The following is a 21,384-nucleotide window of genomic DNA, read 5'->3' as shown; positions in this document are numbered from 1 at the left end:
AACATGTATTGCATTCGGGCACTTAAAAGCGACTTACAGAACTGTTCTCTGGGACTTAAGATGTGTATGGGGCAGAGTCCAAGGTCACACATACAGGTCACCTCAGGAGGGTTTGAGGCGTCCGTATACAGACACGTCAGGGCGTTGGGTGTCCTATTCACTTCAATGGGGATCCATCCAGTTAAAAAGAGGCTGCAAGCAGGGACGGGGGAACTAGTCTGGGTGAATCCACAGGTGTGCTCGACCCTTGAGATTCTCGGGCACTAAGGGAAACCCTTTGTCTTCTCCATCAGGCTGTGAGACTCTGGTGCAGTGGTCTTTTGACATCAGGTTTGGTGCTGGAGTCACAAACAGTTGGAGGGGGCTTGCAGAAAGAAGCTGCAGGCGGCAAATGGTCCAGGCTGGGTAAACGCAAGGGTGGGTTTAACTCCTGTGGACCTTGGACTCTGGCTGTGAAATGTGGGTGGCAGTGGTCAACGACTCACTTCTATGTCTTTGTTCTACAGAAAAGTGACAAACAGGGCAACTGGGCATCTCTCAATCTGGGTCTCACGGTCCCTGAAGTCCCTTGATGTGCAGGTCAGTTTTCTTCTCCCTTGGTGTCCGGATTGGACACATCAAACCTTGGTTGCTGCAAGGAGTCCAGTACCCTAGGTATTGGTGTTGTGTGGCTCCAGTCAGTCCTGACGTCCCCACACTTGGAGGGAGGACGGATCTGACCTGTAGGAACACAGCTATCTCTTCCTGGGCGGCTGCTGTGTAGGTATTTCCAGTGGGTGGCAGTTTGGTGTACCGGGAGTTGCTTCTTTTGGAAATTGCGGCTGTAGGGGAGTAGCTCCTACTCAAAGGGAGTTTCTTTGACAATTGGTGAAGCACTGGCAGCCCTCCAGTTTTCTTGGAGTCTGCACAGTAACAGGGCGAGTCGGTTCCTCCACGAGGGTCGGGCTGGCAGGTTTGGTGCCGAGTCAGTTGTACTCCTCGGTTCTTGGGTCAGCAGTATTCTTTATCCACTCCTTCTTTTATGTCTGTTGAAATCTTGAGATCTGGTATCAGGGGTTCCCTTAAAGAACTCAATTTAGGGGTGTTTAGGGGACGGAGGGGTAGTAGCCAATGGGCTACTTACCTCTGGAATCACTGCACTCCGTAGATGACCACTTCCTTTGGGGAGTGGGCATCACCCTGTCCCAGAATTCCTAGTTTCACCACACACAAAATAGTGGTATTTCTAATTTCCTATTCACTTCAGGCTGTTTACCCCAGAGTTCTGGCCAGCCTGGCAGTGCAACACGCCTCCTTCATAGTTAATATTCCTGCCTGATAGGGTGGCGTTTCCCCTTTCTGGGGTAGCCTTGGGTCGTATATCGAAGGCAGAAGAGGCCTTTGAAGCCTCTTGCCTTGGTATGCCTATTTACCACCTTCAGGTGGTGAGAACACCCCTTGTTAAGAAATAAATCTTCCAACCCTCCTCAGAGCGACGCAAGGAAATCACAGACCCGGCGGGCTTCCAGACAGAGGAAATGTATTTGCACCTTTTTTCTTTTATTGGCCTGCCAAGGTAGAAGGCAGATGCACATCCCAGTCTCATGTCTTGGAACAAGCTGCTTCTGCTCTACGTAGATTTTCAGGGGAACTTATATATGGAAGAAAGTACTGTCACCAGTAAAACCCTTAGATGTAGACAAAGTCCATATACAGGTATATATACAAATAGAATTGCCATGCAAGCACAAGACATTGAGAAAAATATACTTATCGCAGTTTAAGCAGTTTAAGCAAACAAGGGAACAAAAAATAGGTAGAGCTAAACTTGCAAGAAACAGAGGCCACCGAGTGTGTATGTTGACAGCTGTTAACCAAGGACCTGTCAGAGAGGGCAATAAAGCCCTTGGGTTAGGCTGGAATAGATTTGTAAAGGAGGGCGGGATTTTTAGGAGCATATAGCAAGCATTTTGGTCAGAGACGGATGTAGCTAGCTCAGTGGATCTGAGATAGGGGTTGATTCCCCTATCTGGCTAATGCAAACATAGATATATATTTTTCTCCAGAATATCCCTCCTTTTTCTTAGCAATATCATATACCATTGTATACAATGAGTTTCCAACCATACCTACTCTTTATTTTATTCCTGAAGTACACAAAGACGTAACACCAATTTCAAGACGTCTGATCATATCAGCAAGATAAAAGTTTATTCAAGAATACTTCACGATATGTCGACCACTACTAACGACTTTGTTAAACTTCCAAGCTATATTTGTGATACTACAGGCTTCCTTAATAAGTTAACATCCCAATTATGGTCAAATGAATTTCTGTTTCTAACTATGGACATTACTGCATTGTACACCAGTATTGAACACACAGATGGTCTTACGGCTGTCTAACATTATTTGGGGAGTCGCAGACTAGATATGTACAAGCATAACAAAATGATCTTAAAAATGATTTATTGGTGTCTGCACAACAATATATTTACGTTTGACAATACATTGTTTCAGCACCTCAGGGGTGTGGGTATGGGGGCTTGCTTCTCCTCCAGTTAGGCATGTTTGCATGTGGACTGGTGGGAGTAGCTGGTCCTCATGGTGGAGCACCGTGAGGATTGGCTTAATCTTCTGATGCAATGGATGTGCTTGTGATTTGGTGTGGCACCAAGTCTCAGGCTGAAGCATCTGTGGGCAAAATCAACTCAAACAGGTTAAATCTAGTGTTCACAGCACACATCGACACTACAGCCACCAATGTTCTGGATGTGCAGGTGTATGTAGCCAATGGTAAGATAGAGACATGCCTTTTTTCGCAAGCTGACAGCAGGCAACTCTGTATTGCATGCGAGTAGCTTTCACCCCAAATACCTGATAAGCAGTATTCCTTACAGTGAATTCCTTAGAATGCTTAGGACTTGTAGCTGCGAAATTGATTTATTCAAGTACCAAGAAGAAGCAAAACTCAGGTTACAATTAAGAGGGTACAAGATAAAAGCTTTGGAAAAAGCAATAACCAGAGCTAATAGTAAGTAAAGAGCAGTCCTGCTTGATCCCAGAGCCTCAGAACTATAATTAATCAGCAATCGCTGATAATCCTCACTGACGCCACACTTAGACAAATGCTACCTGACAGATCAGTGTTCACATTCCGCAGAGCGCCATCTATGTGGAATGTATTGGTGAAAAACAGTCCGGAGATAGACAACAAATCAAGCTGGTTAACACCCTGACATTTTTAAGTGCAGCACATGTCCTGCCTGTAAATTTGGTATCAATACCTCCTCATACTGCACAGCATTCTCTTCAAAAGCTATTCAGCTAAAAGGACATTACACGTGCAGAACTGAGTATGCAGTGTATGTCCTGCAATGCAGTTGTGGTCTATGATACGTGGGGAGCACAAAATTACAGGTGCATGCCAGAATATTGCAGCACCTGCGAGCTATCGTTAACTCCGACCCCACTTATCCGGTAGCTCGGCATTTTAAACCCACACATAACAATCTTAACTGCATTCAATACTTTATTATAGAAGCTGTGCAGGCAACCAATAGAGGAGGAAATGGAGAAAAGGCACTGAGACAACTAGAATCTAGATTTCTTTTAGAACTCGATATTAAAACCCCGATGCGTTTGAATACTGGCGATAATTTGCACAATTTTATGATATTAATCCGTCTCAGTTGACTATCATTATAGTCAAATACCAACCAAGAAATATACACTGTTCATTCATCCATTGTGGGTTTGGCATGTGCTTTATCGCACAGAATTGTATAATAAGGCTGGGTCCCTTTTACATTAAAGAAGTGTAATGTGTGTGTGTGTGTGTGTGTGTGTGTGTGTGTGTGTGTGTATATATATATATATATATATATATATATTTTTTTTTTTTTTTTTCCTCAAGCTGTATCTGTTCACTGTACATATATAGATTTAGATCGCACCCTACAGTAAGAATGGGTTATACTAGGTAACTTTTCACAATAGCACTTTAGAATTTATGGCATTTTAAATTTACATTGCACTTTATACACACATGCACTTTCACTATTAGAAAATAAGGCTTTTTAAGAGAACACTAAGATTACTAATTTTAGACATATTGGTGTTTCTTGGCATATGATATGGCATTGTAAAAGAGTGTTGATACTGGTTTTGTATGGCAACGTGCAATAGGGCCAGTAGAGTAATAACAGATATTATGTTAAATTTAATGATTTGATGCTTTTGATGTCTGCAATCATCTTTAAAGTTCGGCAGTATTTGTACAGCAATTGTATTAAACTTAAATTGCAACTTTGCACAATGAGTAGAGATAATACTCATATATTTGATGAAATGTTGGTTTACCGTATTATGAATATCTGCAATATTTTTAAATATCTTTGAATATTTGTTAATGCTGATAAACAATTTTAAAATATAAAATATTTTATTTTTTCTAGTACAATTCCAAAAAGTTCAAGCATTTCCAAGAGTTCTATATCAAATGCTATACGTGCTCTTTTTTAGCCATTGTCATTTTAAAGTACACTCGAAGACCGATCTTTAAAAAAACAATGAGCGCGCTCTGTATTTATACAGAAATTAGGTGACCTAATCATACGGATCAAGTATTTCTAAGCGCTTCAAGCTGGTTGAATCGGCTTTGAGGCGCTGGGTCTTCCCGTAGAGACACCGTCCCAGTACTTGCAAGGGGCGGCAACGGCTAGGCTTACGCTGTTTCAGGCGGAGAATATCGAATCTCCCATCCAAACAGCAGAAGTCATCTCTAAACCGAAAATATTAAAATCCCCAGGACCAGACTGGTTCACAGCCCTTTTTTATGAGACTTTGTCACATTCTGGCCCCAGTTCTTACCAGGGTATACAACGCTATTGGGACCTCCCTCCTTGCCGATTCCACAATCTATGCTTGCAGCATCCGTGGTAGTGAGTCCCAAGCCCTGTAAGAACAAGAGACTTTGTGCCTCTTACAGGCTGATCTCTCTGCTTAATGTGGATCTTAAATTATTCAAGGGAATTCTGGCCGCATGCCTGCCCCCCCACCTCCCCCTTCACCCTGGCCTGGTCGACCCGGATCAGGTGGGATTTATCCTAGGCCCCCAACGCGCATATAGCACCAAGAGGCTACTCCACATTATAGATAAGGCGCAGAGGTTCAAGACTGACCGCATGCTCTTATCTGTCGACGCTGAAAAAGTGTTCGACAGGGTCCATTGGCCTTATTTAAAGGGAAACCTGGGACACTTCGGGCTTCCCGACGTATTTATTCGATTAGTAGCTACACCAATCCGGTTGCCTCGGTTAGGGTGAATGGCTATACGTCCTCTCCCGTTCTGATCAACGATGGACCAGGCAGGGCTGTCCTCTTTCCCCTCTCCTTTTCGCCCTATACATGGAGCCAATGACCCAAAAAATGCGCGATAACCCACAAATTGCGGGGGTGAGTTTTGGAGGGGAAAAGCACATATTAAGTTTGTATGCAGACGATGTGATAGCATCTCTGGAGGCCCCTCAAGTCTCACTCCCGGCCTTCCTGGCCGAGCTAGAGAAGTTTTCCCAAGTCGCAGGCTTTAAAATTAACATCCAGGAATCCCAGGCTCTTAGCCTCTCTCTCCAAACCCTATTCAATGGGTGCAGGATGCAATCCAGTTCCTGGGAATACAACTTGCCACTTCACTACAACACATGGTATCACTGAATTACACAGACCTGCTACGGGAAATTCCCACTTACCTTAGCCGATGGAAATCATACACACTATCCTGGTTGGGCCAGATAGTGGCGATAAAGATGACAATTTTACCCCAAATCCTGTTCCTCTTTCAGACACCACTACTGGAACCCCCTCCAGGCACCATACACTCCCTTCAACGTAAAATAGAACGCTTTATCTGGGTCGACAAGAAACCCCGCCTACGCCTAGAATTAAGCTATAGGTCCCTTGGGGAAGGAGGTCTGGGGATTCCGAATCTTCAGAACTATTATTGTGCAGCTCAGATCAGGTCTTTTGTGGAGTGGTCCTGTCCTGAATCTGAAAAGCAGTGGCTATTTATGGACAGGGCCTTGGCCGAGACGCCTCTGTGGAAGATCCCCTTTCTCCCGACACAGGCACACCCCAAGAATCTCTATCTCTTGCTGGTCACGGCAGCATCCCTTGGGCCTGGAGTGAATTAGCCGAATGAAGGGCCATAACCACGTTCCCAATCACCTCTGTCACCCATAGTAGGAAATCCAGAGTTCACCCCTGGAGTGGAAACAAAGACTTTCCATTGATGGCCCCGGGAGGGCAGTCGATCCATCTGACACTTTTTGTGATGAATCTGGTCCCTTAACATTCGAGGACTTTGGTCAACAGCAAGGTCTACCCGAAACTGAGAGATATATACCAGCAAATTACACTGGGTGATGCACCCAAAGATCCGCCCTCTAGCACAGTTCCACCTGATACCATTTTAGAAACGGCTGCTGGCCAAATCATCTGGCACCGGCCTTATCTCAGAACTATATAACCACTTGAGCCCCCACCACCACTAAATCCCCTAGTCAGCGACGATGGGAACTTGAATTGGGCTGAGAACTTTCAATGTGCGACACACTGCTAGAAATGTAGCAGGTATAGGGATGGCCACCAAAATAGCCACCTACTGGTATCTTACACCATCTAGGCTTCACCGAGGAAATCCCACACGAGACCCATTCTGCTCGCGGGGGGGAGGGGACTCAGGTAACCTTAACGCCTATACTTTGGGACTGCCCGAACTTAGCTGAGTATTGGAAACAAGTTCAGAATATTCTGGCTCTATGGGGTACAGACTGTCTTCCCACCTACACCGGCTGGTTGCACCGTATATGGTATGTCTTGGGCATGGAGCGTATATATCTCTCGGAACCCCATCAGACTATAATGGCAAACATCATTTGTGGGAGGCCGGGAGAGGGGGGGTGGGAGATGGGTTTAGTTTGGGGGGGGGGGCGGTTTGGGGGTTGTTGGTTTTCTTAATTTACAGTTGTCATGTGCCTTTTGTACGTACATACCTAGTGTACTGATTTTGTCGTCTTCTGTGTGCAGCTAATCTTAAAATTCAATAAAGAAAATATAATCTTAAACATACAGGAAATGCTTTGTTCTAGGCATGTGAGCTGTAGATCACATGCTTTTCATACTCCTGCCATCTAGTGTTGGGTCCGAATGTTTGCAAGTTGTTTTTCTTTGAAGAAGTGTCTTCCAGTCACAAGGTAGGTGACTCCTCCTTTCGGTGATAGTGCGCATGGGCATCGACTCCATTGTTAGATTGTTTTTTTCCGCCATTGGGTTCGGATGTGAATTGCTGCGCTCCGGTTCAACACATTTACTCCGGCTCCCCTCGGTGCGCAATACACTTGCCCTCAACGGTATTGTTTTGATAATCCATTCTCCGCGTATTGTATTTACTGAAAAATCCCTTGTTCAATCGGGTAGCTCGTGGAAGGCCTTCAGGCCTACCCGCGTGGGTCCGCCTCGCTGTAGATGGCCTTCTGCCTTCGCCACGCGAAGTTTCCACGCACCGACTCACACGAAGTGTGCACCCCTTGCTTGTCTCCGGAGCACAGAGAACAGGGCTGCGACGCATGTAAGGCTTTCCGATTGAAGAAAGCGCTTCACGACCGTCTGGCTCGACGTCACAACATGCAGAGCCAACACACCGGTTCCATTCCAGACCTCTTTGGAGAAGATTTGGAACAAGAGACTGGAGACGCCATGGGTGCCGAGGAAGAAAACAACCCGCTCTCCATCTCCGACTACGGCTCTGAAGGGGAGGAAGACATCCCGCAAGGACAGCGTACAGTGAGTACAGATCCTAACTTGCCCCAAAGTCCACCTCCGCTCAAGAAGGCGGCTCCGGTCCAACCCTTGCCTCCGGGCCGCGGTCGCCACCGAGACCATGTTTCTGATGCCCGCCTTCTGGCTCAGCACCAAAAGATACCCCAAAGCCTTTCAGCTCTGAACAGAGCCGCTCGAAATCGGGCACAGAGCCGAAACCTTCTGAATCGAAGTCAAAGTCAGTCTCCGCCTCACCCCTTTCAACACTGAAAACGCTTTCGGTTCCAAAATCCTCTGCATCCAAAACACCGGCACCGAAGCCTTCGGAACCGAAACAGACGTATGTGCCAATTCCACCAAAAGAGCACCATTTCGATGTTCCGCCCTCCAAACCTGATCCGAAACAATGGGAGCTTTATATCTATCCAACAACTGGACATATTACCACCAAGGTGACAATAAAACACAAACCTGAGACTGAAGAGGCCTACCACATTCTTTTAAAAAGGAGAAATGTGCGTACTAACCCTCCTCCTCCTTCTCCTCCTCCTCTTCCATTTCCTCTGCCTCAGTTCCAACCCTTACTAATTTCACCTGAGAACTCACCACCACATACACCTGATTATCAGGATGGGGATGGGGCTGGGGGCAATGAGCCAACACCTACAGACCCCTGGACAGATTATAACACCAATTTGCCCACAGGGAATTATCCTGATCTGTACCCTATCAAGCCTTCTCCACCGGACGACAGTGTAGGATACATAGAATTGTTGGGTAGAGCCGCTAACTAGCATGGGGTTCAGTTGCATTAGGAATCCCTGGAAGAGGATTTTCTTTTTAAAACGCTCAGTAGTACCAAAAAATCCTCGCGCACACTCCCCATGGTCAGGGGTATGACGAGACACGTGGATGACATTTTTAATGATCATGTCAGGGCATGTATTCTCACCCCTAGGGTAGTTAAGAAATATAAGCCGGCACCATCCGATCCAGCATGCATAAGTGGGCTGTTACCATTGGATTCCTTGGTAGTTTCCAACGCACGCAAAAGGGTCGATTCCCAAACCACAGGAGATGCTCCAACCCCAGACGAAGAATCTAACTTGCTAGGCGCTTCGGGGAAAAGTGTAGCCTCCCAGGCTGCAAACTTTTGGCGCATCTCCAATACCCAAGCACTTTTAGCTAGGTACGACAGGGTGCATTGGGATGAAATGGAGCAGTTGCTCCAATTTCTACCTGATGAGCACAAGTCCAAGGTGCAAGACTAAGTGCGGGAGGGACAGCTCATATCCAATAATTCAATCGGGTGTGCCCTAGTTGCTGCAGACACTGCAGCCAGAGCTGTCAACACTAGAGTTCTTTTAAGAAGGAGTGCCTGGTTACACATTTCAGGTTTTAAACCAGAGGTTCAAACTTCTATCCTGAACACACCATTTGATAAGGAACACCTCTTTAGCCCTGTGGTAGATTAATCATTAGAAAAAATAAAGGACACAGGTGGCCAAATCTATGGGAGCCCTCCAGTTAACTGCAGGAGGTGGTTCCTTTCGGCACTTCTATTGCAAAGGGTCCAAGAATACCTCCTCAGACAGACAACAATCAACCCTCTGCCTCTAAGGGTTTCTTCAGATGGGGCTACAGAGGCAACAATGGCAAGGGTAGAGGTAGAGGTTCCAACACATGCGCCTCCCCGTCCGATTCCAAACAGTTACTTGCCTACACTCTTGCCCCCCCTTTACATTTAACACCTGTCGGGGGCGTCTTACACATTTCCTACCCTTCTGGCAGTCGATAACTACAGACAAATGGGTACAGGAAATTATCTGTTCTGGTTATTGCCTGGAGTTTACCAACAATCCTCCACGTTCACACAAACTGTCACCGATCACTTACACCTCCTCAAACAAGAGGTTCAGTCTCTCCTTTTAAAAGGGGCTACAGAGCCCGAATGACTACAGTAACACGGGTTGGGCGTATACTCCTTTTATTCTCTCATACCCAAAAAGGACGTTTCTCTCAGGCCAATCTTGAACCTCAGAGAATTAAATCTTTACATACAGTCAGACCATTTTCACATGGTAACACTTCAACAAGTGCTCCCACTCCTGCAACAGGGCGACTTTCTGTCGTCTCTAGACTTAAAGGACGCCTACTTCCATATTCCAATCCATCCCACTCATTGCAAATTTCTCACATTTGTTATAGCGGTCCAACATTACCAGTTCAAGGTACTCCCCTTCGTAGTCACAACTGCACCCAGAGTCTTTACAAAGTGTCTGGCAGTAGTCACTGCTCATCTGAGAAGACAGCACATTCATGTCTTCCCCTACTTAGACGACTGGCTCATCAAAGCCATTGCGCATCCAAAGTGTCTCAGTTACTACAACAACTTGGGTTCGCAGTCAATGTGTTGAAATCGCATCTCCAACCTTCCAAAACTCAAAATTACCTAGGAGCCACTTTGGACACTCAAAAGGCTCTGGTCTTTCCCAATGCAGCCAGAATTCGCAACATTCAGGCTCTAGTTCTCCAGTTTTAGTCTAGTCACTCGCTTCCAGCTCGAATGTATATCCAACTACTGGGAATGATGACATCTTGCATCATGATCGTTCAGTGGAACCAATTGCAGGGTCTGTTAACTGATCTAGTGTTGGTAAGCGGCCTTACTCATCGCTCTCTGCAGTGGTGGAACACACAAAATGTATCAAAAGGACAGCCCTTCATAGACCCAGTTCCACAGACAATGTTAACAGCGGACACTTCCCTCACTGGTTGGGGGGGGCTCATCTTCAACACCACGAGGCCTGTGGAGTCAACAGCAAAATAACTCTCCACATAAACCATCTAGAGCTGCTAGCAGTGTTTCAAGCACTCAAAGCACTTGGGACTCACCTGGTCGGCAAAGCTGTCCTAGTTTGTACTGATAACATGACAGCTATGTATTACATACAAAAACAGGGCGGGACACACACTCTCCAACTGTTGCACTTGGCCCAAGACATTTGGAGGTGGGCCCTTCACCACAAAATCTATCTCCTAGCGGAACACCTCCCAGGAGTGAACAATCAGATTGCCGATCTTCTCAGCAGACAGTGACAGCAAATACACAAATGGGAACTTCACCGTCAAGTTCTCCTCCTATACTTTCAAAGTTGGGGAGTCCCTCAAATAGATCTTTTTGTCACACACTAAAATGCAAAATGCCCGAACTTCACCTCCAGGTACCCACACCAGCTCTACAGAGGCAACTCACTATGGATGAACTGGTCAGGGATATTTGCCAACTCTTTTCTGCTTCTCCCACTCATTCCATGAGTGGTTCGGAAACTCGGACAAACATCCCTCACACTCATCCTAGTAGCTGGTACATGGGTCTGTCAACCGTGGTTCACAACCCTGTTGGAGCTGTCCCTAGTTCCACATCAAAAGTTACACCTCAGCAAGAGGGTACATTTTTCCACATATTGTGGGACTGCCCAAGGATAGTTAGTATTGGCGGGAAGTTACAGGCATACTGTCCAGAGTCTCCGGCGAATGTTTCCCTATGGACGCAAAATGGCTACTCCTGATGATCAAAGGGGATTCAGATTGGTCTAGGTACACGGGAATTTGGCTGGCTCTGGCGGCCGGTATCGCTAAAAGGAACATTGCTCGAAGGGGGGGGGGGGTTGGGTCACCCCTACCGCCCTCACTGAGAGAGTGGAAGTGCGACATGGACTGGTGCCAGAGGGCAGAAGAGACGGTGTATAAAGGAAGAGGATGTAGCAAAAGTGGAAGAAAATATGGGCTCCATGGCGCAAATATAGACTGGGGTTGGGTTTGGACTGCGATCAATCATAAAGTCAGGGACATGAGACAAGGCAGCTCAGTCTTTACTGTCGGGGAAGCTTTACCAGCTCTATGTACACATTGATTGGCTCTATACCTATTGAAAATAATGCTGTTGATGACCTTCTGTCCTGCTGGGAATCGCATGTGGTCTGACTGTATTGGCAACTGGGGGCATACTGTCATAATCATGATTGTCTGTGGTCATTTGAGCAAAATGTTAATAAAAAGATTTTTTTTTTTTAAAAAAGCTTCACCTCACATCTAGTCTTCTCACACAGAGCCATGGAGAAATCGGACCCCCAGATCTCAAACAACTGGACCTTGCGATCTGGCTTCTGAAGTCCTAGAGTTTGGTTATCTAAATCTCCCACCAGACTGTATGAACATCATCAGAGGCCAGAAAGCCTACTACAAGATCCTGTTATGCAGCCAAATGGAAACGTTTTGTTATCTATTTCAATAACATCACCAATCCTCTTGATGCTTCAATACAAAATATAATTTATCTGTTACACTTGCAGCAGTCAGGATTAGCTTACACTTCTATCTGACTACATCTCGCTGCAATAGCTGCATATTTACAAAATAGGCAACATTTATCGCTTTTCAGAGAGTGCCAGTAATCAAAGCTTTCATGGAAGGACTTAAGAGTTATACCACCCAGACTTCCACCTGCCCCAGGGTGGAATCTTAACATAGTCCTCACAAGATTAATGGGCCCACCTTTTGAACCCATGCATAAATGTGAGCCACAGTTTCTCTCCTGGAAGACTGCTTTCCTCATTGCAATCAATTCACTGAGGAGAGTGGGTGAACTACAGGCACTAACCATAAACAACCTTTTTCCAACTTCACAGAGAAGGCGTTCTTCGTACTAACCCCAAATTTATACCTAAGGTAGTTTCTGCCTTTCATATCAATCAGTTGGTTGAATTATCAGTATTCTTTCCTCAACCTGATTTGGTTGGCAGAACGAGCTCTACACACCTTCGATATCAAAAGAGCCCTTTTATATTACATTGAAAGGACAAAATCATTTCGCAAAACCAAACAACTTTTTGTTGCTTTTCCACCACCACACAAGGGCAGTCCCATATCCAAGTCAGGTATTGCAGGTGGATTGTTAAATGCATTCAAACTTGTTATGCAAAAGCAAAAAGAACGTTAACTATACCCCCTAGAGCGCATTCCACTCGTAAAATAGGGGCTACTATGGCTTTCTTAGGAAACCTCCCCATAGTTGACGTTTTGTAAAGCTGCAACCTGGTCTACACAGCACACATTCACCAATCACTGGTGTGTAGAAGTGTTAGCGAGACAACAAACTAATGTGGGCCAGGCAGTATTTAAAACACTATTTCAGACAACTCCAGTAGCTACAGGTTAGCCACCGCTTTGGGAGAATACTGCTATATAGTCTATGGAAAGCATGTGATGCCTCAAACGGATAATGTTACTTACCCACTAAACATCTGTTCTTGGCATGTACAGCTGTAGATTCACATGCGTCCACCTGCCTTTCCGAGTACCTGTAACTGTTGCAGTTCTCGATCTTATTCTACATGCTTACACATGGACATCTCTGTTCTTTACTTACTAACTCCATTCTCAACCTCTGCGGGAAAACAATCTAACAATGGAGTCGATGCCCAAGCATACTATCACCGAAAGGAGGAGTCACCTTACTTGTGACTGGAAAAGACTTCTTCAGAGAAAAACTACTTGCAAACATCCGGACCCAACACTAGATGGCAGGGGTATGCAAAGCATGTGAATCTACAGCTGTACATGCCAAGAACAGATGTTTACTGGGTAAGTAGCATTATACTTCCTTGACATTGTATTCTACTGTAGGTGACACTTGGTATTGGGCTTGAATATTTGGCAGTATGGTACAACGGGGGTACGATCCAATCCTTCCTTCTGCACAATCTCAAGTTACATTGGATATGAGGCATCCTATTCCTTGTGCATAATTTTGTATAGGCACAGGTGTTTCATGTAGGCTAATTGGGTCGCTGGTGTGTCTGGAGAATTCTCTACAAATCCTGCAATTTTCAAGACCTTAATCCTGGGCCACTTTCTCATGTACTGCAATAAAGAGATGGTCAGCTGGTTGTTGCAATACAGGTAGCACACACATAAGTGAGGTACTAGAAAATATTGTTTGCAGGATCTGATGTATTTTCTTGACAGCAGTAAATATCGTTGGGCAGTGTCTTTCTGTCTCAGTTCCAGGGCACTTTCTCTAAGTTTCAATAACAAAAATGCTCTCAGTGTGCTGTCATCTGCTTCTCCACCTGGTCCGTAGTCCTTTTGTTATGGGGCAGTTTCATGGACCTGCCCAGCGGTGTCCTCTTCAGTCTATTTTTTGGCTGGTGCAGACCATCACCTTTTTTCGAAACTGTGTTGCGTGATTCACTCCATATCTGTTGGTGTCACTGTCCCTGGGACACTTGATGATGGACCCTCAACGTTGTTCTTGGAAAACCTCTGGTCTGTCTCCCCCTTTTCTGGTGTTTCACGCTGCTCCACGGGTGGCCGCTGCTCATCTGTTATAGGTACCTCTGCTTCAGGTGGTGTTGGTGCAGCTCTGCATTGTGTTCCGTGCAGCCACTCAGGGCGTCCCTGCATCTTAACTGCTGATTGCGCAACCAGGAGCACGGTGTGCTGTACAGTCCACCAAAAACTAAGAGAAACAGCTTTTTTTTTCTCACCAGGACCATGTCTCCAGGTTTACAAGGGTGTGGTTGTTCTGAGAAAGGATGGGGCAAAGCTTCTTTCACCTGGAGATGGTGATGCCTCAAGACCACGGACAACTGCATCTTGGCACTCCTTCTCGCCCATCCCTGATTACGAAATCTATAACACTCTTCTAGCGATTAACCCCTCCAATCACTTCTCTGATCCATTACCTCCTTCTCTATTCAAAATTATAAAACCCTCTATTCCACCCTTATGGTCAAAGATTGTAAACACCTCTGAGACAAAGCTCCCATACCTGACTGTCTTAAAGTAGGGCAGGTCACACCTATACTAAAGAAAGCCACAGATCTCAACAACTACCGCCCTATATCCAACATCCCCCTCTATGGTGAAACTGCTGGAAAAATGTGTACAAATTCAATTATGCAACACATCAAGAATTATAACCTCCCAGACAAACACCAATCCGGCTGTCGTCGAGGTCACAGCACTGAATCTGCACTTACCCACATAATGGATGACATACTAAATATTTTAGACCATAACAAATCATGTGTATTGATACTTCTCGATTTATCCTCCGCTTTCGACATGGTTAAGCATGACAACCTATTGTCCCTACTGGAACGAAGGATGGGTCTAACTGGCCCTGTGTTACAATGGTTCACCTCCTTCCTAAATAACAGAACCCAAAGAATCAAGATGAAGCAATCACTTTCTTAACCCTCCATGGTCACCATAGGGGTTCCATAGGGCTCAGCACTTTCACCCATTCTTTTTAATCTACTCGTGGAACCCCTGGCAAACGCACTAAACTCTGCAAACATTCTAAATCACCTGTATGCAGATAACACACAACTGTATATGAAAATCTCCTCTCCAGATGACTTCATCTCCCTCAACACTATTCTACATAATACTCAAAGTTGGCTCACTGGCAACCACCTCATGCTTAACACCAAAAAAACGTAATTCCTTCTCATCTCGCCACCCCCTCCCCCCCAAACCCCCTCCCCCAATCACACCCCCAATCACACCCAAGATAGACTTATGGCTGAAGCATCTAATTTTCTTTGACTGCGCTCCCCACATCATTGACTCCGCAAAATCCTTGGCAGTCACCCTAGACAAACACTTGAATATGCAGGCGCAAATCAATAATGCTGCCAAGGGAGCTAATCATCAGATGAATATCCTAAGGAGACTTAAACCCTTCGTCCCACAGACCGACTTAAAAATGGAGGTACAAGCCCTAGTGTTACCAAGATTGGACTATGGAAGTACCACTCTATGCGGTCTTCCCAAATACAAGCTGGCCCCACTGAGGGCATCTCTTAACTCTGCGGCCAGACTGGTCTCAGGAACTAAAAGAAATAACCACATTTCTCCGACCTCGAAAGTTCTGAACTGGCTACCCTACAAGGCAAGAATACAACTAAAGATCGCCTGCATTACCCATAAAGCATATAGCAATACCTCCAGTTACTTAGCTCAAAAGCTAGAGTGGGCGGGAGTACTAGTTCACTACTACTGAAACCACAATCTTTCCATAAAAAGAGAACTGGTTACAGAGCATTCTCAGGGATCGCACCGAAGATTTGGAACTTCCTACCTCCAGATGTACGAAGAATCTCTTCCTTTACCTCCTTCAAAAAAGTAAAAATGCTTCTAATGTTCAAATTCACATCCTAAGACTTTAATTGTTTGACTACTAGGCACCTATGCTATCCATATACCACAGTCTACCTCTTTTGTATTGAATGGCGAATATCAAATGTATGTATATTACCCCAATCATCTAATGTTTAATGTATTGTAAAGCGCTCTGATACCCTTGTGGGTCATGTTCGCACTATAGAAAACTTTATAAATAAAAATAAAACTATACAGCATAGTCAGAAATATACTCATCCATCCACAGCAGTGCTGCTTGGGATGCTGTGAGAGGCAACCTCAACCCCACCGACCTAGGCCACCCCATCAATACCTCATGGGGGGATAAGAGTTGTTCTAAATGGTGTTGCTCTTAAGGCATGCAGAACTAAAGGCGGCACAGCTGGCCATTTCAGGCCTGTTGCATCAGTTGTTTTGCCTAATTTGTTTTATTGTGGAGTTTATTCTCTCTACCTGGCCTGAATTTGGGAGTTGTAAGGGGCATGCAGTTTCCACTCTATTTCCAAACATTCACACATTTTGTGCACAACTGAAGCCACAAATTCACCCCCTCTGTCCCTGTTTATGCTCTGGGTATGATATCGTTCATCGAGCATCGCACATCAGTTGCTGCATCATTCTGCCTTGTGGAAAACGCTTCCACCTATTTTGAAAATTGATCCACACATACCAGCAAATATTTGAATCCATTCACTGCGGGCATATAGGCCAAGTTTATTTGAATGTTGGTAAAGGGACCCTCTGGTACTGGCAAGTGATCATGGGTAGTGGGGGGTGCATGTGGGCACAGACAAGAAATTGGGGGCAGAATTGTGCAGTGAAAGCTGTTATCCCTGGTGCAAATCATTCTTGTCTAACCAAAGCATTTATCCCTCCTTGAGCCATGTGAGTGGGTTCATGAGCAAGCCTTGTAAGGGACAGGAACATACTGTGTTGGGCCCCAGGCCTCCCATCCCGGTGGACCCACAATCCCGCATCATTCTGCTCACATCCAGCATCAATCCACGCTCTTTCTTCCCCTGGTGGTGTAGACCATTGTGCTTCCTTCACATCAGCTAGCAAGAATTATCTCTGAATCAGCTGTATTTTTTGAATGCTTTTTGCCATTAAAGGTATCATCTGTACTGGCTGTAATATGCTCTATTTTGCTGCTCTGCCAGCCATGGTGTTACCTCTGGCTATCTCAGTATTAGCTCCTGTATGTTCCTCACATTTTATTACTGCTAGTCTGTCTGTAGCAATTTTTTTACTGAGGGGCCATTTTGAATGGGGCGTCCTGCTGCTGTTATGAAACCACGATACTGCCACAGCTGGCCAAAATTTTGGGCGACCCCAAAGGCATAACGTGAATCAGTGTAAATGTTAACATTTTTTCTCTCAGCTAGTATGCATGCTCTTGTCACAGCATACAGTTCAGCTTGCTGGGGAGATGTTCCAGAGGGGAGGGCTGAACTTTTGACTATGGCGTCTACTGTTATAGCATACCCTACTCTGTATTCTGTGTCTGTTAGTCTGCTGGAGGAACCATCAGCGTACCACTCATAGTCAGTTTTTTCTAATGGTGTTTGCTGCAAATCTGGTCTGTGTGTGGTGCATGTCTCTACAATCTCAACACAGTCATGGTCCGAGATCTCATCAGAATCACCTGTTGGAGGTAATAATGTTGCCAAATTAACAGGTGGGTATCTTTTAAGGGTGATATTAGTGTTAAACAGAGTGACCTCATAACCTGTTTGCCTGGCCGCCGAAAAATGTGTATCTGCAGATGACAACAACTACTATACCGAATATGGCACATAAACAATACAAGGGTAGAACAACACAATGGGAGCCGTCCTCTCTACCATCATAGCTGCTGCGGCCACTGCTCTCAAACAAGCCGGATGCCCAGTTACTGCTGCTGGCAAAGTCAGAGTAGTATGCCACAAGTCTTCTTCCTGAGCCATGCTGCTGTGTCAGTACACCATTTGCAATGTCATTTTGCTCTGACACATAGAGATGGAAGGGCAGTTTGTAATCAGGCAGCCTCAGGGCTGGCACAGTACACAAAGTCTTTCAGTTTCTTTAAACAGTCTGCAAGTTCATTAGCCCATACAATGTTGGGAGCATCTTGTAGTGTGTATTGCCTCAGCATGGTATCATAAGATCTGTATTCAGGGATCCACTGGCGGCAGTAGTTCATCCTCTCCAGGAATTACCGCATTACTTTCTTGGTGGAAGTGATCCAGTGGATTACCAGCTTGGGATTACACACACATATACTCACCTGGGCCCATAAACATTAATACAATAAGTCACTAATACCGCTGGAGTCAATTTTGATTAACCTGTGAGATTGTTTACCTTTACCCAAATCTTACCAATCCAAACTCCTTGTCAATAAATTTCCTCTGGTCAATGAATCTAGTAGCTAGTAGAATAGGTAGAAATAACATTTAAGGTTTTCTCCAATAACCACAGACTCCATGAGTTTTAAAAGTTTTATCTAATCAAACTTTTGAGAGTTAAAATATATTGTGATGACAGTACCTGAAGAGGGAGAAAAACAGAGAGCAGGTACAAGGACAGATTTCACAGAATTATATTTACCTAAAATGATAGATGAACCCAACTCCTTTAAGATGAGTCGGGTGGATTCCACGGGGACAGGTGGAAGACAAAGGATGAGGACCGGGAAGGTGACCTTTTCTTAGTGCAACACCAGCGTCGCACCCTCTCTGGCACTACTCTCCTCGATTTTCTTCCGCGACTCCCCCTCTAGATTATTGGATTATCGATCAGTATTTCGGTCTCTCGAGCAGGCTCTTGGCATCTGCAGGGTCTGAGACAGCGTCTCTGACAGTGTCTGTGGCAGCATCTGTGTCGGGTCGGAATTACGGGTCTGTCAGATCTCAAACTAACTTACCCCAATTATACTATTCTGTGTTCGTATACCACCCCCAAATGTTTCAATATCGTGAATCTCCTATTTCTGATTGGACAGGGCAAGGAGGCGAGTTCATCACACCATGCTAAGTGTAATATTTTACTTTTTGTTCATTGTTCAATGTTACCACCCCTTAATTTACTTAATTCACACCTTTATTCCCACCCGTATTTCACACTATGCACAATACATTGTATGCAAAAATTGTAAATTCTTGTTCCTTTGTCCGGGTCAATGGGTTAAGTTCTCATGTGATTCTTGCTAGCTTGACCTTGGCTGGGTTTCAATGGTGTCATCATGGTTCCGGGCAGAGTTTGAGTGCGCTTGCGCACAGGTCAGATGGGGTAGGGATTTCAGTCACCCTCCGAGGCCCAAATACGAACTAATAATAAAATCAGGGAAAGACATGGTAGAATACGAAAATAAATGAATTCACTATGTACCACTTATCACTATTCTAATCTCATTTACTTATATGTATCTTTCGCATAAGCAATTTAGTAAAACTTGCAAGGTTTAGTTTAAGCAAAGCATGCGCGTTAACATGTGAGTTACAAACGGCCATTTTAGAAGCTATTGCGCAGTGCAGAAGTTTCCCTCCAAGCATAGTAAACGTCATACTACGTAGATGCAGTAGACGCTTGCGCAGTGAAATTCCTGCGTTTTGTTGGCCATTTTTAAGACACTCTGGTTACTGGTTAGTAATACATATAGGCAAGCATCCCCTAGATACGATATAGTGTGTGTAATGCAATATTAGTATTTACAAGACAAATTGATTACGGTATTATACATTATTTGAGAGGATTGCATCTACGCAAGTTTCTTATTTATGAAACCTTGCTCCATCAATCCTCTCTCTGATGGCATTTCATGCCGTCACCAATTTCTATTACTAATTCAGATGCCAACTTTAGCACTTTTCCATTTCAATTTCTTCTTCAACTCTAATTTCTTTCTTTTTCCCTTTTGTGTTGTAAACCCCTTATTCTTTTGTATTTTCTCTTCTTTCTCTTTTCATTCACTCCATACTCCTTTCTCTTCTTGCAACATGTGTGCCAAAACATAATTGCTAAAACTAATAATGTTATTCCCATTATTGGCATTATCATTTGACCTAAAATACCGTTACCTATATTAGAAAACCAACTACCTATAGAAATGCTGTTTGTTGATTTATTCCATACACTGTCAACTTCCAGTGGTTTCAAATTCTCTTCTAATTTCGTATATATTTTTAATATATCCTCCAATTTCAACACATTTATCAGGAATGTAAGTGCAACATTGTTGCGTTTTCAACATTTTACAGAGTCCACCCTCTTTTTCCAATAATATATCAAGAGTAAGTCCATTTGGCAAAACCATGGATCTGATTGCAACCAATTCTGTATTGGACATTAAGAACCCTCCCACAGTATCAGTAAATAACCGATCCACTACTGTAGAAAGTTGTCAAATTTTACGAGAGTTCAGATTACTCCCACTGAAGGTATCAATGCACTGAAAATATCACCCAGTATTTCCGAAACACTAGCCCTTTTTATACGTGTTAGTTTCTTTGTGTCTTCATTGCTTCCAGTGATTCTTTTCACATGATACACTTTTTGAAAAATTATTCAAAAATAGCAACTTCCGTACCAATGATCAGGCACTCTGAAATAAGCTTTATTGCCACATACATAATAAATTCCAGGAAATACTGGATCTGTTCCACCTATCTGAAAGAAACACGTTAGTTAGATTCCTCACCTTAGAATATCCCCAGGCGTCAGACTGGATCCGGAAGATTTTTCGTCAGCAATACCCCTTGCGCGTCGCTAGGCGTCGTCTGCGGCTCCGCGTCCGTCGTCGGCGTCGTGCGCCGGGATGACGTCGTCGGAGTACTTAGACGCCGCCCTCGCGCGCTGACGTCAGTTCTTCCTTTTTCCGCGCCAGTAAGCGCAGATCCGGGAGAGCTACCCCTTTTAGTCTTTTTTGACTAAATCTTTTTGATCATTTTTGATCCTTGTCTGTCGACATCTGGTGCCGGTAGGATGCCTGGGTTCAAGGCTTGCGAAGATTGTCATCGACTGATGTCGGTGACCGATCACCACCGCCGGTGCCTCTACTGCTTAGGCCTCGACCACGACGCGGAGTCGTGCAACGACTGTCAGGCCCTGACTTCGAAGGCTAGGCGGGAGCGGTCCCGCAAGCTTCTCGAGCTTCGCCACTCGGCTCCGCGTCGTGCGCGATCCCGGTCCAGGAGGAGGTCCAAGGATCGCTCGCGGAGCCCTAGCCGACGCCACCATCGATCGTCGGGCTCCAAGTCGTCGGGTAAGTCCAAACACTCTAAGAAGTCCAAGCGGCGACATCGCTCTTCGGACTCCCCTCGCCGGTCGCGCGACTCGGCCGAGGGTCCAAGTGGTTCCACCCCCGCGGCTCCGGCGGAGCCGCAGGTGCCGCGT

At 45.1% G+C, this 21,384-nt stretch overlaps 1 protein-coding gene across 3 annotated transcripts in view; it reads left to right on the top strand.

The window, feature by feature from the left end:
• PAN2 (poly(A) specific ribonuclease subunit PAN2) overlaps positions 1 to 21,384 on the top strand; it is a 1,342,435-nt gene that overhangs the window by 1,010,723 nt on the left and 310,328 nt on the right. The gene's annotated exons all lie outside the window — the stretch shown is intronic.

This window comes from Triturus cristatus, chromosome 4_2 (genome assembly GCF_964204655.1).
Source record: "Triturus cristatus chromosome 4_2, aTriCri1.1, whole genome shotgun sequence".
NCBI classification, from domain to species: domain Eukaryota; kingdom Metazoa; phylum Chordata; class Amphibia; order Caudata; family Salamandridae; genus Triturus; species Triturus cristatus.
Note: the sequence above shows the minus strand (reverse complement) of the source record. Positions and strands in the feature narration are given on the sequence as shown.